The sequence below is a fragment of the Onychostoma macrolepis genome, chromosome 04 (genome assembly GCF_012432095.1).
Source record: "Onychostoma macrolepis isolate SWU-2019 chromosome 04, ASM1243209v1, whole genome shotgun sequence".
In the NCBI taxonomy this organism is placed as follows: Eukaryota; Metazoa; Chordata; class Actinopteri; order Cypriniformes; family Cyprinidae; genus Onychostoma; species Onychostoma macrolepis.
In genome coordinates this window covers 30,173,573-30,192,086 of record NC_081158.1, presented here as the reverse complement: position 1 = coordinate 30,192,086, position 18,514 = coordinate 30,173,573, and the positions used below count along the sequence as shown (strand labels likewise).

Below are 18,514 nucleotides of genomic sequence, written 5' to 3'. Positions count from 1 at the left end.
CAAATGCTACAAAATCTTACCGGCCCCAAACTTTTGAATGCCAGTGTATATTTTGTTTCATAACTCTTGCTCTATCAAGTCTTTAGCATGACTGGAACCGCATATTGACCGATCAGAATATGTTTTACAAGAAGTATTGAAATGCACTGATCAGTGATTATATGTTTATTGATTTATACTTAACCTGTGAAGCCAGAGAGGAAGGACTCTAATAATTATTATTCAGTGGCTAAAGTCGTTAACATCATGAAAGACACATGTCTGTGAAACCTCCCACTCAGTCGATTCCAATTAACATAGTTGTGTTGGTCGTCTGAATAGTGCAGTGTCATGTTCTTCGATTAGGATGCTTCTTTATCAAAATATACAATGTATTTAATATTTTAAAAGGGCTTATGATGCTTAGTTTAAGCTAATGAAAATATGGGGAAGAGAGATCTGTGTCGACTGTCTTAAAAGAATACTTCACCCAAAAATGAAAATTTGCTGAAAATGTACACACGCTCAGGCCATCCAAGCTGTAGATGAGTTTGTTTCTTCATCAGAACAGATTTGGAGAAATTTAGCATTACATCACCGGCTCACCAATGGATCCTCTGCAGTGAATGAACATCACAAGTAATATACACCACTCCAGTCCATCATCATTAACATCTTGCGCAGTGAAAACCTGATTGTTTGTAAGAAACAAAGCAATCAAGACAGACCTCTGTCCTGAAGACTCTCATTTTCATTCGTGCCTAATTGAACTTGGCATTTGCTTTGACTAAGGTCTGTACTTGGAAAAGAACGAATTGAACTTGAATTGACCTTTTAAGTCAGTCACTTAGTACTTATTCACAGAAAACATCTTCTCTGCTTCTTAGTAAAGAAACCATTTGTAGTAGTAATAGTTGCTATGAATCTTTACGTGTGATGGGAGTCTTTCTTCATCCCACACACTCTCCTCCTTCCTCGTCTTTACTGAAAGTGTCCGGTCAAATGGATAAGCGGCGTGTATTTACCCATCGTCACGATACTGTCAAACATGCCTCTGTACTAGCGCTCGCTAGGGTATTTATGACTCTCATTCACTGTCTTCTATTTATTATTACCTACGCTGCCTTTATTATCTCATGGCCTCTCACTAGCCAGTGATACATGGACCCACCTCTGAATTTTAATTTCAGAAATGTGTGATTATTCCTGCCAGGGCCTTGTAAGAGGACGTCCTTCATGGTTCTCTCTCAGTGATGGATTAACACCCAGTCGGTTAATGAATGGGCCTCATAAGTTGTTAATGCTGTTTTAAGGTGCAATTTCTATTAATTTTCCAGCCAGTGTGACTCACATTTTCTCTTATTCAACACTTTTTTTGCAAGCATTTCTTCTGCAGTTTGCATTACACACACGCAAACACAGACATATACACTTTTGGAAATTTTTATTGTTAGGAAAGATTAAAATTTTATTTTAGCTTAATTAAATATTGTTATTTATATATTTTAATTAGTGTTTTTATATTTTGTTTATTTTTAAATAAAATATTTAAGTTTTTAACTAATATATTTTATGTATCATTTTAATCTGAAATTAAGCATCATAAATTTTTATTTATCTTTACATTTTTCATATATATAAATTTATATATATGAAAAATGTAAAGATAAATAAAAATTTGCGATGCTTAATTTCAGATTAAAATGATACATAAAAATATATTAGTTAAAAAACTTAAATATTTTATTTAAAAAAAAAAAAAAATATATATATATATATATATAAGCTTTTAGCTAGTGTGATTTTTATTTATTTTTTGGCCAATTTGATTCACGTGTTCAATTCAAGTTTATTTGTATAGCACTTTTTACGATGCAAATCGTTGCAAAGCAGCTCTACAGGATATATTTATATATTGTAAAAACTTAATATATTTAACTTATGGCAAAATTTGGTAATTCCGTATGTTGTCTTAGGGTTGGCATCCTCTTGAGGTCCTCTGAGGGGTTGGCATCATCTCTTCTCAGGTGTTTGGTCATCTCAGATCATTTAAGGGTTGGATCCAGACTGAAGCTTCTGTAATTCCTAGTTCCATGGCAGAAACAGAGAAACAAATAGAGACATAATTAGCGTAGCTGCTGTTCCATCCAAGCCAAAATTATTTGTTCAACCCAAGCTAAAGAATAATAATGTGCGTTTGATCAGCTATAACTGCAGTACAAGATTATAAGATGCATTATGTGAATGCTTGGCTAAAGAGATGTGTCTTTAATCTAGATTTAAACATAGAGATTGTGTCTGAACCCGAACGTTATCAGGAAGGCTGTTCCAGAGTTTGGGAGCCAAATGTGAAACGGCTCTACCTCCTTTAGTGGACTTTGCTATCCTAGGTACTACCAAAAGTCCAGAGTTTTGCGACCTTAGGGAGTGGGTTGGATTGTAGCGTGGTAGAAGACTAGTTAGGTACTCAGGAGCTAAACCATTTAGGGCCTTATAAGCAAGTAATAATATTTTGTAACTGATGCAGAGACTGTAAAATTGAGGTAATATGATCATATTTTCTTGACCTGGTAAGGACACTAGCCGCTGCATTTTGGACTACCTGTAGCTTGTTTATTGAAGATGCAGGACAACCAGCTAGCTGTGCATTACAATAGTCCAGTCTAGAGGTCATGAATGCATGAATTATCTTTTCTGCATCGGAAATGGGTAACATATTTTGTAGCTTGGTAATGTTTCTAAGATGGAAGAATGCTGTTTTTGTAATATCGGAAATATGATTTTCAAAAGACAGATTTTTTTTAACACTCTGTTAGCTTAGATAATTTTCATAAATTTCATCTGGTGTTGTTGAGATATATAGTTGAGTATCATCAGCATAACAATGGAAACTAATCCCGTATTTTCTAATAATATTACCAAGGGGCAACATGCATATTGAAAATAGCAGAGGACCTAGGATAGATCCTTGTGGTACTCCATACTTTACTGGTGATGATTGAGATGACTCCCCATTTAAATAAACAAAGTGATAGCGATCTGACAGGTAGGATCTAAACCATCTTAAAGTCTGCCCTTGAATACCCGTATAGTTTTGTAATCGATCTATGAGTATGTCATGACCTATAGTGTCGAACGCAGCACTAAGATCAAGTAAAACTAGCAATGAGATGCAGATGGTCTGACGCGAGAAGCAAGTCATTTGTAATTTTAACAAGTGCGGTTTCTGTGCTGTAATGGGGCCTGAAACCTGACTGAAACCTGGAGCACAACTGAGCAGACACAACTTTTTCAAAAATTTTAGACATAAACGAAAAATTATAAATGGGTCTGTAATTTGCCAGTTCACTAGGATCTAGTTGTGGTTTCTTAATAAGAGGCTTAATAACCACCAGCTTGAATGGTTTTGGGACGTGACCTAAAGATAACGATGAGTTAATAATATTGAGAAGCGGTTCTTCTGCTACAGGTAACAATTTAGTGGGAACAGGATCTAATAGGCATGTCGTTGGTTTAGATGCAGTGATAAGTTTATTTAGCTCTTCCTGTCCTATATTTGTAAAGCACTGCAGTTTTTCTTTGGGTGCGATGAATGAAGCTGAAGTACTAGACGCCGTAGAATCTACATTTGTTATTGTATTTCTGATGTTATCTATTTTATCAGTGAAGAAATTCATAAAGTCATTACTAATAAACTGTGAGGGAATATTTAGAACGGGTGGCGTCTGGTTATTTGTTAATCTAGCCACTGTACTAAATAAAAACCTTGGATTGAATGAATAATAAAATGAAAATGTTTTCTCTTATTCATAAATTTTTACAAACATTTCATCTGCAGTTTGCACTATACCCAAACACACCTTTGAACATTTTTATTGCTTTGATTATTTATTGCTCTGATTACTACTTGATTTTAACATAAAATTAAATATTCTTGTATTTTTGCATTTTAATTACTAGTTTCTTTTTTACATTTACATTCATGTTTGAATTCATATTTGAAATGTTGCAAATTTTTACATTTATTTTTTTGGTATTTTGTATTATATTAAATATATTTTTATTTCAATTTTAGCCTGTGAACATTTTTATTGCTAGCACAAGAAATTATGTAAATGTCGCAAGCCAGACTCGAAACTCAAACTTTTCACCTTTTTATATTTGAGGGTGTTAATGTGGATACCATAGAGGATTGTAGGGTCAGTTTCACACCGTATCCACACAACTGCGCTCCATACTAGCCTCTCAGCGCTCCGTCATGCATTTTATTGGCAGGTGCTGTAATCTTAGGATCCCCACAACACACCCAGCACATATGTAAGCTGTCAGCCTCCGAGCCCGGCCTAAATTACAGCATAACAGGCTAAGCTAAAAGCTCCAGTTAGAATACGGCATGCTTCAAAAAGCCCACGCTGGATGGCTAAATTACTGAGCGGCTGCGTCAGAGTGCGAGCAGGGGGATGCGATTCCTTCTCGCTCCACTGGGTAGATTATTCTCAGGTATCAGGAGCCAAGAAAGAGGATTATTTCGGTGCGAATAGAGTTGTCAGTTTGGAAACTCCAGATGCAATCATTTCCATCTCGGGATAATTATGGGATCAGGAGTGAGGTTTGGGTTGAAAAGCTGGCGCGGGATGAGCTATCACTCTCTAATGAAGGATTTTACACACTGAGGGTGAGCAAAGTGTCAGCTAGTGTTCTCTCCTGATCCACACCTTTTTTCCTCCATCTGTTTTAATAGCAACAGGCCTGTCTGACCCGTTGGAGAGCAGTCATAATTGTATGCTTTGTCTCTTCTTGTCTATTAGGGGGTTAAAAGTGTCAGGAAAGTGGGTACCATTGACCTTTAACCTTTTTCACAGAGCTGTTCACATTAAAGACTCGAAAGGGCTCTTTGTTATGGCCTTACGGTGGCCACCTCCACTCCAGACTGGAGTATCCGCTCTCCTCATGTACAACAGAGCGAGGTTAGGGCATCCACACAGTGAATGGTTAATTTTTAGTGAGATTTTAATAATGAGAGCATAAATTTGGAATAAAATAAGAGTTACAGTTGTTAGGAAGCAGTGAAAACGAATGGGTTTTGCTAATGCATGTGCTTTGTGTTTTCACATCTAGGCGTTCTTTCAGTTAATAATAGTTAAGTGACAGTGTCAACGTCAAATAAACACTAACAGGATGATCAGGACCCCAATTGTCACATTTAATCAGTTTTAAATGAAATACATTTTTCTTTTTCTTTTTTTAGAATTTGGTTACACTTAACTTTTAAGATGATGTTACAATGTAACTACATAAGTACAGAGTAATATTAAGTAAGTACTTGCTATTGGGTTAAGGCTATGCTTAGGGTTGTAATTATGTATAATTTACTGTTATTACTGTAGTATATGCATGTAGTATATGTATATGCATATATATATTTTTTTTTATAGTTTTAGGGTAAAACAATGCAATCTATATATAAAAGGTTGTTGAAAAAGGTAGCAAAAATATAGTGATGAAATAGTTAAATTGTTTCATTTGAATAAAAATGTAAATATTATAAAAATCTATTTATTAATGCATAATTGCCAATTAAAAGTCTAATTTTGCGGCACAATTTTCACATTTTTAATAAATGAGGCAGGGCAAGGTAAATCAAAGCAATTCATACCTACAAGCCATTTGGAAAAATAGCAAAAACATAGTGGATAAATCTGTTACTTTATTATTTAAATCATTTTAATAAAAATGTAAATATTCCTAAAATATATTTGAATAAATTATTTATTAATGCACAAGTGCCATGAAAAATCTATTTTTCTGTGCAATTTTCACATTTTCAAAAACAAGCCAGGGCAAGGTAATATTTTTCAATGTAAACTAAAGTTTGTGATATTTCTTGCATTTGAGTGGCACAGCTTACCCCAAAGTAGTATCATAATTTTTTTTTTATATAGTTTAAAAGGTAACACAAAAGCCATTGGAAAATTAGCAAAAATATAGTTGAAAAAAATGGCAAAAACTGTTATTATTTAAATCATTTTAATAAAAAGGAAAAATGTATATATTTTCAAAATGCATTTTAATAAAATCTCAACAAAAAGCATGTCCGAAGTCAAAGAGCATTGCTGTGAATTGTTGTGCAATTAAGGTGTTCAGGGTGGTTTTAATGTGTGGTTGCTTGTTAGGTTCTTCCTGGTCCAGTTTAATAGATGACTGAAATCTAAATGGTATTTTGATCTTTAGATATTTTTTCCTTTTTAATTAGTTATAAATTGTAAGTCTGCAATCGAAACAAGCTGTTGCACACCTTTCCTTAAGGTCCAAGGTTTTGAGGCATCATTCATATCATAAATATTGCTCAATTAGTTACACAAGTACGTTTCCTATTTGGTGTGGCACTGTACACCTCGCTGTAAACCCCGTCTTGAATTGTCTATAATAATTATGAATCAAAGACTTATTTCATAGTTTAGTATTGAGCATTCATTCCCTCCGGTGTATATGACACATGAGGGGGTTCCTGCCAAACGCGGTGGCTGGATATGTCGCGCTGGGCTGTGCACGCTTGGAAAAGGTCACACATTTGAAGGGATGGCCATTATGTTGGTGTCACTGCATGATGATGTATCGTCGGAGCCGGGCTCTACCTGACACACAGCGAGCACGAATATGATTTCAGAGAGCATTAAAAATTCAACAGCCTGACCTAATTACGCTGTAATATTCAGATGAAGGGCTGCACATCACACCAGGAGCTTGCTTTTGGAATCCATTTCTAATTTTATTTAGTTTGATTCGTCATTAGCAGGAATTGTAATGCCTGATGCGATGCAGTGCTTCAATTGTGGAATTACATTGTTTGTTCATTCCTTCACCTCTGTACTATATACTAATTATATGCAAATGATTTTCTCCCAGGTTGACATTTATGCTGATATTTTGATTTATCAGTGAAGAGCGGGGTAAGCTGTGCCACTTTTTACTTAAGTTGTTCACTAAGAGGACACTAATATGCCTATAATTGTATTTCAAGACATCTGCTATTAAATGAAATAAGAAGAACTTAGCAGCAGTGATATGGAAAAAAAGTGGTCCAGTTATGAACTAAATATATGAACATAAAACAATTTACTAATACACAAAGCTGTTTTAAAGTCTTGTTTTGCTGAGTAATTTTCATGTTTTCATAAATCAGGAATAGGTTTACTATTATGAAATTTTCAATGTACAGTAGTGCAACCAGTGTTACAGTTTTTATTAATAGTTTGACTTAATTTTTCTTTTTTTCTTTGTTAAAGTTTCAGTATTTTTTTCTTGTTGTTTTTGTCAAAATGTCTATCATTTATTTATCTATCTATTTATCTGTCAGTTTTAGTTACTTCAGTACATCAAGTTAAACTAAATGGCAATAAGAAATGTTTCCTTTCCTTATTTTTTATGGTTTTAGTTTTAAAGGGGTGGTTGATTGCGACTTCACTTTTTTAACGTTAGTTAGTGTGTAATGTTGCTGTTTGAGCATAAACAATATCTGCAAAGTTGCGGGGCTGAAAGTTCAATACAAACGGAGATATCTTCTTTTAAAATTCTGGTATGTAATAATGCCTACAAAAAAGCTGTCTACAACGAGCTACTTCCTGGGTCCGTTACGTCACGAACCCAGATAAACCCCACCCCTGGGAACATGTAACGAAAGGGGCGAGGCCATGCTGTGCTGCTTGGTCACACTTTATATTAGGTGGCCTTAACTACTATGTACTTACATCAAAAAATAAGTACAATGTACTTATTGTGTTCATACTGTATTGCAAAACACGTTTGCTGCTATTAAGGTGGGATACGGGTAAGGTTAGGCACAGGTTTGGTGGTTTGGGTAAGTTTAAGGGTGGGATAAGCTGTAAGGGATGGGTCAACAGTGTAATTCTAAATTTAATTACAGAAATGAATTACAGATGTAAAAACATGCATGTACACAATAAGTGAATTGCATCAAATGATTAATTTAAATGCAAGTACATAGTAGTTAAGGCCACCTAATATAAAGTGGGACCTGCTGCTTTAGAGAAGATGAAGAGAAAACTAGGGGTGCACGTAAAAATCTATTCATAAAACACGATTCTGTCTTCTAGCGATTCTAATGGATTCACAAGTTTCAAAATCAGTGTTCTAAAGCAGCTGATCTTAATCCTGTTCATCGCGTCTCCTGCTCTGCATCTATCTCTCTCTTTCTCTTTCTCTCTCCAACAATGAAATGTTCCTTTTATACACTTATTTTCACACAGCTATGAGAAGCGTTATACATGGACGCGCGTCCAGGTACCGCACTGTATTAAAGCTTTAATTGGGATAAAACCGTATATTAAAAGCTAACAGAAGCAATAGCATTTACAAATAACAGCATATCTAAAAGTATGAAACAACAACAAACAAAAAACCTACCATTAAGAGCCATGCTTGCACAGGTTCTGCGCGATCCTCTTCACTAATATCCTCTGCGACGCAATCGGGCTCAAATTGATAAGCAATATTGACTACGTCATTGTTTACAATACAACCAGAGCACATGCCGCTGAGCTGAGGGGCGGGGCGTTTAGACGCACACTAGAGGCGGTTTAGCCAATCACAACACACTGGACCAGCTAACCAATCTGAGCCCATTGCATATTTCTGAGGGAGGGGCTTCATAAAAGCAGGAAATGATCAGCATGTTTAGAGGAGTAGGGCCAGAGCGGTGTGGAATAAAGGTAAATTATAAAAAAAATCGTTTAAAAAAACGAAGCATTAACACATGTTAGACTGCACCCCATAAACACAATCAAGCCTAGAAAATTAGTAATTATTAGTAAGTATTTGTAATATTAATAGTATTTATGAATGTATCTCTGCATTTGAGTGGCACAGCTTACCCCAAAGCATCTGACACACTTCAACCTACACGTCATATTTTGGGAAGGATGCTTAGTTTATCAAAAAATGATTTATTAATGACTTTTTAATTTCTTTTTCTTGTTTTCCAGTTAAAAAATAAATAAATAAAATCTAAAAACAAGATGAATTTACTTGAGAAGCAACACTGGATAATATATTAAGACTCGTTTTTTATATATTATATTTGAAATATACTGTAAGTGTATTTTGTCTTACCAAATTTGTAACTTTTTATTAAAAATGTATCTTAAACGGTGTTGCTTCTCAAGGATTTTTAGATATTTTAAATGTAAAATCAGATAATTCTCATTAAGAATAACTGTGTTGCATTGCACTGACACATCTCATCCCTCTCCCCTAGTGTTTAGACAGTGAAGTCCTTCACTTAGCATGTGTGGTGTGTAAAACGCCAGGTGGAAATCCTTATTTACAGCGTCTGTCTTGCTTTAGGCCCACGGTCTCCGCTAAAGACGCAGAGAAGCTGGGATTACACTCAAGATAAACACTATCTCTGCACACAGGCAGTCTTAGAGAAAAGCGTTGCGTTTCCTGGCATTGTTCTAGAGTTAAATCAATTCCCCGTGGCATTCAACTCCCTTTTCTTACCCCGCTGATCAGGCCCGGTTACAAACAGCTATCATTTGCATGAGAAAAAAGAAAGCTCAAATGGAGAGAGTGGCGTATTATCAATATTACAAAGTGTTGCAGGTAGCTCCACTGAAGTCAACGAGGAGCCCGGCTTTTCATGTCTGTGCGCATTGATTTAATGCTACTTAAAACGAATTGCAGATCAATTGGATTACCCAGAGGCAGATTTAATGAGCCGCACACTGCAGAGGATGTTTGTGCCCCCGTCATCTCAGCGAGAAAGACTCGTCATTCTCTGGGAACACTTTCTAGCACATGACGTCTTGAACGGAGGCCATAACAATAGCGCAAACTTTGTGAAAGACTTTGAAACATGAGAAAAAATACCATGGTTTTACTATGGTATTCTATCATATACTTTGGAGCACCACAACATTATGTTCTTTAACAAGGTACAATGATAATATGATCATATGATTTTTAGACATGTACCATAGTATTGCCATAGTATTCTATGAAGTGCATTGGAGTGTCACTGTATCACCAGGTTTTGCTTTAGACATGAGACCGCCATATGCCATGATTGTTTGGAAATGGATAATTATAATACCATGGCTTTATGGACATATACTATGGTATTACTGCAGATTATTATTGTAAATCCATATTTTTTGGAAATTGACCATGGTATTACCGTAGTATTCTCTGAAATACTGTGGAATATTATGGTAAATCCATATTTTTGGACATGTACTGTGATATTACCATAGTATTCTATGAAATATTTTTGAGTACTAAGGTTACTTCGTTTTTTTTTTTTTGTTTTTTTTTTTTTTACATGAAGCATGGTAAAACCGTGGAGTTTTGTACATACCATGGTATTCTCTGAAATACCTTGACTTTGGTGGTATGGGACTACTACTGTATTTTTTTTTTTGGAAATGTCTTGGAGCACCTGAAAAAAGTACTGTGGTAGTACCATGGTACATTTGTGGTTTCAGAAGGTGTTTTGTAATATACATCATGGTACTTCCATGCTATATATCAATAAAACATTTGTACCATGGTTTGCGGTACTTGTCTGCAAGTGTACTTTATACAGTAAATACTTCAGTACCTGGTATCTATAAAAGAACCGTTCTTGGTACCATCAATATCTGATACCTTCACTGTACCTTGGTACAGTCTTGAAGTGAACTTCTCCAGTTCTGTGCCAGGTCTGCAGTGAGTTAAACCGGTCTATATTTATACTTAGAGTTAATTTTGTAAGTGATGTGATGCCCAGCCTCATACGTCATTATCCCATTTGTCATTTCTCTGCCAGCTTTCCATTTCTAGCTCATTTACCCATCATCTCTCACAGACTGGGTTCATCTTGATACTGGCATAAACTCTCTCTGTTTGACAAGCATGTTTTGAGTGGCTCTATACCATCATAGAGAGATGCAGGATAAATATTTATCCTTGGCTGCTGATCCGCACCTGGGATCAATAAGGCTTTTTCTCTGTGTTAATCAGATTGCCTCAGGATCATATAATTACTGTTTAATATCCCGTTACAGTGAACAGAGGGAGAACGCCTGTCTGCCAGCTCATGATTCCCTGCTCTGTCATTGGATCGGTGTTTATATCTAAGGGGCTGACCGCAGGACGGCAAGCACTCCCACGGGCCGCCTGACGCCACCGGTTCACTCATCAGCCGATGTCTTCAAGTTGGACACAGAGTGGTCCTCAAATTTAGATCAGGTTCCTTGTTTAGATCAGAGAGGGAAACTCTGGAACATTAAGATGGAAATGAAAGTGTGCAGGAGGGAAGTGTAGAGAAACAGAAGGCCTTGTGGAAGTGCTCGTCTTGAAGCAAAGTTTAATTTGCTTCTTTGGATGTGTTTTAAATGTAGATAATATCAGAATTTTTTGAACATATACCATGGTAGTAACAGTTTTCTTGAAGAACAAATGTTTTTTTTGTTTTGTTTTGTTTTTTTAAATAATCTAAAGAACCTTTTCTCATTATGAAGAGCCATGGATGTTAAAGTTTTTTTTTTTTTTTTTTTAATGGAACCATCAACACCAATAAAGAACCTTTGTTTTTAAGCATGTGGCAACACACTATTTCCTAAATGGTTGCCATTCAGAATAAACATAAATGTCCTTAAAATCAAACCCTTTGAATTGCACCCTTCCTTTGGGACCAAACCAGGAAAATGTCTTTCTTAAACCCTCTGGAATATGCACACAGTTGTATGTTTTGAAAAACTTTATTTTTCAGTTTAAAGAAATAATAGAAGTAAAAATAAATACATGCATCCATAAAAAAAAAAAGAAAGAAAGAAAGAAAAGGTACAGAACCTGACTTTTGTGTTTTTGCAGATCATCTTTTTATCAATAAAAAGTTTTATCTAAAATAATAAATGTGCATTTGACACCTAGAAATAGAAATGAAGTTGTTTTAAATTTGAGAATGATATAACAACTATTAATATTTATTAATGTGATTCAGCAAAAAATGTTTAAATAGTTATTTGTTAATGTTAGTTTACAGTGCATTAACTAATGTTAACATATAACTTTTGATTTTAATAATGTATTATTAAATGTTCAAATGAACTAAGATGGTCCCACTTGATATTAGGTGGTTTTAAGAACTATGTACTTAATAATTTGATACAATGCACTTATTTTGTACATACAGTACGTTTTACATTGTACTTATATTTAAAAAAAAATACCTGCATGCAATTACATCTGTAATTACATTTATAATTACACTGTTGACTCATCCTTTACAACTTAACCCACCCTTTAACTTACCCGTACCACCAAACCTGTCCCTAACCTTATCCCAACTCAACAGCAGCAAAAGTGTTTTGCAAAACTATATGAATACAATAAGTACATTGTACTTATTTTTTGATGCAAGTACATTGCAGTTAAGGCCACCTAATATGAAGTGGGACCACTAAAATAATAAAAGCTAAAAAAGTAATAAATAAATTCTAAAGTACTGTTCATGTCAACTAATGTAGTTATCAAATGAAACCTTAAAGTGCTGCATAAACTGTAAAAGTCCAACCATATGCAAAATTACATGCAAAATCAACAATTTTATACATGCATAAACAACAGCAGAAGTAAATTATGGATGGCTAGATGGTTAGCTGCCTTTTATAATTGTCATTTAGCATTATTTTCCCCTTGCTGTGTACTTTGAGATCATTGTGGAACTTTGTGTTCCAAATTGGATCTCCATTTAAGTTGTCCATTAGTTCCTCACCTTGTTAGTGACTCAAACATTATTTCACCTCAAACAGCTCTGACCCCAGGGTACCGGACCCCGTGGATGCACGTGACCTTCCCATGAAGTACATTTGCCACCTGAGGAGAAGTCACGTCGTGCAGCCGCCAGTTCGGTTCTTGGAAATCACGCCTCAACAACGCACATCAAAATTCAATCACACACGAGCACCATCCAGGCACCCACCTCCACCCCCTTGTTGACTTGATTAAGGTGAGTGGGATCACTTTAAAACCTTCACACACACACACACTTGCACACAAACACAGGAGGGTCTCATAAGTCTGATTTCAAAGCTTCGTAATTGGGAAAGGATCTTTTAGACCTGGTGTGGAGCCCCGTTCCATTATTGTTTCCTGATTTTAATGCGCACGGGGCACGATTACGGTATGAGGGTCCATTTAAAGAACAACTCGGCACTGAAGATGAAGAAACCGCGTCAACAGCCATGTCGTACCCTGCCATTACCGCTTCGGTTCCCTACTCCTATCCTGCTATTTGTTCCCATTAAAAAAGCCTACTAGAAGGACTGCAATTCATTCAGACGTATTGTATGTGGTAATGTACACTATTAAGTACCAGTATATTGAAACAAACCTTTGATTAAATGTATTTGAATCACAAAGAAACAGCAAGAATCCTCCCTTGCCTTTGTTAATGAGGGCCTCATTGTGCTACCTGTGCTCACCGACTTTTGTGCCTGTGGTTTCAAGAGGCCTTTTTTCCGCAGTTCTACTCTAATATTAAATCAAATCAACTTGGGGAGAGAAAAAAAGGCTTTTGTTCACATTTGAATAATTTGTACATATTGTTAGTTATATTGGCTGATCTCGTAACAGTACAAGGCAGGAAAGGACGTTATTTATAATTGGCATTAATATTATGGCTATTTTTTTTTTATTATTTAGGTTTACTTTGGGTATAATTTGTTCATTATGCATTTGTGTGATTCATTATGCTAATTTGTGTTCGATGTTATTTAAATAGACCAACATAAGCAAACAAAAACAAACTCGAACTCATGATTTTTATTCGTGGCGCGAACTGAAAACCGAAGTAAACAGCGTCCAAAAGGGTACAAAAACAAGACTTTTAAACACTCCAGCACCTTAAATACACAACACAAAGGCATTGCTCAGCCATACCGAGAAAGGCGTGCAAATCTATGTAAGTATCATACTGTTTGCATAATAGATTAGAAATTAGCATTTTTGTTCATTTTCCATGTATGCACAGTGCCCTGGAAGAAAAACGCTCCATGCATATCAGATCAGCCAGCCTTCCATTTTGCGCAGTATATTATTTGACAATCTAAAATGTGTAATTTGCATGAAATTGCTTAATTAAAACACAGTCACTTGGGGTATTAATTTCTTTGTCTGCCGACGGAGTGCGGCGCAGGCAGATGTAAAGGGCTGTCAGAGAGGAATGTCAGGGAGTGAGAGGGGGGACACCGTCCCAGCACGCCGTGTCTTGGCTGGGGAGGGTTACGATGCCTGGCTGCCCGCCTGCCTGCCTAACTGCCTGCTCTGGGCACGCTTGGTAAACAGAGGCCCCTGCACTGGAAGGATAGAAAGGGGAGGATGGCAGGGTGATGGAGGAGGAGGACGGCTGGCAGCGTGCCATCGGCATGCGAGATCTGAAAGTTGGCGATATCATGCACTCAGTATCGATGCACTTGCTGCTTGGGCCACAGGAAACACACTAGGCTATAACGTGCATCTATGTATCAGGATTTTTTTCATCCTGTTAATGTTATAATAGATGTTTAGTATGCAATCACATGCAAAATATAGTGTTCTTGTGGCAAATGTTTGTAATTTGTAAAGTGTTGTATGCCGTGTAGAGAGAGAAGGAAATGAACTAAAAGTTAAATTCAACCAAATCAATTAAGGAAGGGATTGACTTGGTTGACTTGTTTTATTTTTAAGCTTTGGATTTTAAGGTGGCTTCTTTTTACTGTATTTTAAGAAATAAAACTGGACACAATTATTGACAAACTGAAAAATGTATGTGGATAGTATATCTCAGATAATAGATACTCGAGGATTTATTAAAAAAAAATATATATATTTAAATGTTTAAATATTTTCGAAAGTATAAAAATGAAAAATAGGAAAAATATTTATTCATTCATTCAGTTTAGAAAATAAAAAAGTAAAAATAAATATTTAAATATGTCATTAACTTTAAGATTACTGGGATTTCTGTTCTCGAAAAAAAAAAAGTGGCAGGAGGGACTCAATGTTAAATTAAGTTGATCTCCAAATAATCTCATTGCTGAATAAACTTTAAAAAATGATGAGTTTCACAAGCAAATTCTATTTTATTTTATTATTCTATATTTTATTTTATTCAAACTTCAAATTTTCACATTTAATTTAATGTGTTACTTGCCATGTCTTTGTGTAGAAACAATTTTTAGAACTACAATGTTTTTAAATTTAGGAAAAACGAAATGTATGATTTTATTTAAAACTGAATCTGACATGCATAGACACATTATTAAGCATATTGGTGGGCACATTTATAATGTTCTGTCGAAACTTTGTGACAAATGTGTTATTATAGAAACGAATCGCAATAAAATAGCTGTTTTGGAAGAGCATCTGACATGCACAAACACACTAAAAGAAATCAGCCGCTCAAACACACGCTCTGAAAGTGTATTGGTAGATCATGACGCGTCAGATGAAATGTCCCGTTTCCAGTTTGTGAAGTGTCACTGTAAGTCTCACGCTGTACCCTTTTGTCTTAAATATCAAAGCCAACATGGGCACGTTAACATTTGAATATTTTCCAGTCCTTCATAAGGGGAGATCGTACAATAGGGTGGGGGGGAAAGGGCTCGGTGTAGTGAAGTAGCACATATCAAAATGAAAGAGCCCTTTCTCTTTCTCTCTCTCTCTCTCAATCGCTCTCTCATTCTCTCTCTCTCACATCAGTGACTGCCAGTGAAGGGCTTCCAAATCACAGTCCTTGTACCATTCAGCACATACAAAAGGGCTGTGTGAGCCTGAGCAGGCAAGGCCTAATTAAAATCCTTTAACAGAGAGAGAAAGAGAGGGGCACATGGAGCTGGGCTGGGATTGTAAAGGAGGCTGTCAGTGAGTTGGGGCGTCGACAGCCACACACAGACTCTGTGACAGCTCTCCAGAGCAGCTACCACATACGCCATTTGCTCAGAGGGCCTTAATTGGGTCTTTGATGTCCCTAAGAAAGGTGGCAGAGAGATGGAAATGTTATCGTCGCCCACTTTCATACTGCCTACCAGCTTAGATTGTTTATGATTTACAAAAGATGTGCTTCTCCTGCTCGCTGTCTTTTTTCACCCACCTCTTTCTCTCTTTCTAATAGGGATGGGTCAGGATGGTCAATTTAGTGAGGTCAACAAGTGAGTTTAGCTGCTTTTACTCCCTTTGTTTTTAGAAGCAATGCTCTATTTTAAAGTAAAATATTATTGCTAAATATAACAACAATCATAATACATAGTTGTTATATTTTTGAATGTTACAAGAGATATATAGTAATTATTGTTTTGTTCAAATGCTATTTCATCTTTTAATATTTTTAACTAAAATATTATTGCCAAATGTAACAAAAACAACAGTGAAAATAATAAATATTATATTTTTAAATGTTAAGAGATAATAATAAAGTATTTACATTTTTGTTAAAGCAATTTCAGTCCTTAATTTTAGCTGAAACATTATTACGAAGTATAACAATGATAATAATCATAATAAATAGTTATTATATTTTTAAATGTTACAAGAGATGTACTTTTTCTAATAATAATAATAATAGTTATATTTTCAAAAATAAAAATAATAATAATATATATAGGGGATGTATTGAGGTACATCTGCTCAAGTTGCATCTGTAAATTCATCAAAATACATTGTTAAAACGCCATTTCATCCATTAATATTTTAGCTAAAATATTATTGATAAATGTAAAAAACAAGATATTTTTTTATTATTATTATTATTAAAGTAATTTATCCCTTAATACTTTTTAGCTAAAACTGTATTACTAACAACAAAAACACCAGTAATATAATAATAATATTAACAACAGTAATAGTTATTATTATTATTATATTTTTATTATTTTTAGAGATTGTTTATTATTATTATTGTTGTTGTTGTATTTTCTAAAAAAAATTACTAGGGGATGTATTGAGGTACATGTACTCAGAGAGGGGATTTTGCATCTGTAAATTCATCAAAGCACTGTTTTTGCGCAGTGTGATTGCCTCAAAAACATATCAGATCTGCATAATGGACTTTAATTCATGCAGTAAATTATGCAGTCCTTCCTTAAGACTGACCAGTAGACTACTGCTTCATGCATCCCATCGACTAGCTGTAGTTAAAAAAAAATGTCGTTTTTCACATCTCTACTTCCAAAGTCATTACGCCATTAGTTCGCATTTTAACTCCTGTCAGGGTCGTAGCATCTGTAACTTCCACTCCATACTTAATTCTCTCCCCATAAATTCACAGCCATTGCAAGGGAGCAATAAAAGGAGCGCGTATGTATGTGTGTGTTTGCAGGGAAGGCTAGAGAGGGGCGAGTCCCTGCTGCCACCGCTGATCAAATGAAACAACAAGGGCAACGGCAGCTAATGCGGGGAGCTGTTTAGTGCAGGGCTGCCTTTTGAAATGATGATGATAATGGATTCAGTCCGCTCATTAATGGAGTCCGAGTGCTCGTTAGAGTGAACAAACAAGCCAGCCTGTCAGCACTGGAAATGCCAAGTGCCGGCAACTGTCTCCGTTTTATGTGAGGACACCGCGTTCTCGCCATTTACCCACCTACTCCACCCCCAACATCAAAGTCGGTGGCGGGGACCACCGCGACACACCACCACGCCACCCTCGGAGGCGGCTCTGGCAAAAGGGGTCGCCGGGTCAAGAGGGATGAAATCGATTCCTCTCTTTTGGCACTGTGCTCTGTCTAAGTACAGAGTTTTAAGCTAGTGTGTTCGCTCATACATTAAGTAGTTCATGCAGTAACTTTGCTCATGCAGTAACTAGTGGGAGTTTCTCTTTATTTAAATGATGTAATGATGTGATTCTCATGTAATTCCAAACCTGTGTGCACTGCTTTCTTCTGCAGAACACGTGCACACACACAAAAAGATATTTTGAAGAATGTTGGTAAACAGTTTTGGTTCCTATTGACTTTTATTGGGAACCAAAACTGGTTTCCAACATTCTTTAAAATTATCTTCTTTTATGTTCCACAGAACATAAAAAAAAGCTCATGCAGAAGTCACTTGCAAACCAAGCAGCTTTCTGTTGGTCAACGCAGCTAATCTGCGTGTCCAAATTGAACCCAAAATCTTTAGCCCTCATGTCAAATTCACCATGGATTCCCATTTAATCAAAGAGTTTTTTTCTTGGTCAACATGGCAAATCCAACTTGAATTTGTTGTGAAACCTTTCACACGAAATTTATGATCACACGGAATTTGCTATTGAAAGGACTGGATTTCGCTCAGGGAAATTCACCAAACAGTGGTAAATGTGACTACATTTACAAGGGATAGTTCACCTAAAATGAAAATTCTGTCATTAATTACTCACCCTCATGTCGTTCCAAACCCGCAAGACCTTTGTTAATCTTTGGAACACAAATTAAGATATTTTTGATGAAATCCGAGAGCTTTCTGACCCTGCATAGACAGCAATGCAACTGAAACGTTCAAGGCCCAGAAAGGTAGTAAGGAC

The 18,514-nt window shown here is 35.8% G+C and overlaps 1 long non-coding RNA gene across 1 annotated transcript in view; it reads left to right on the top strand.

The window, feature by feature from the left end:
- The window catches only part of LOC131539646 (uncharacterized), a 53,254-nt gene extending 38,493 nt beyond the window's left edge, over positions 1-14,761 (top strand). Inside the window, exon 10 of the long non-coding RNA XR_009270935.1 lies at positions 12,792-14,761. This is a non-coding gene — a long non-coding RNA (uncharacterized LOC131539646). The remainder of the gene's footprint in view (positions 1-12,791) is intronic.
- Positions 14,762-18,514: the final 3,753 nt, after the last annotated feature.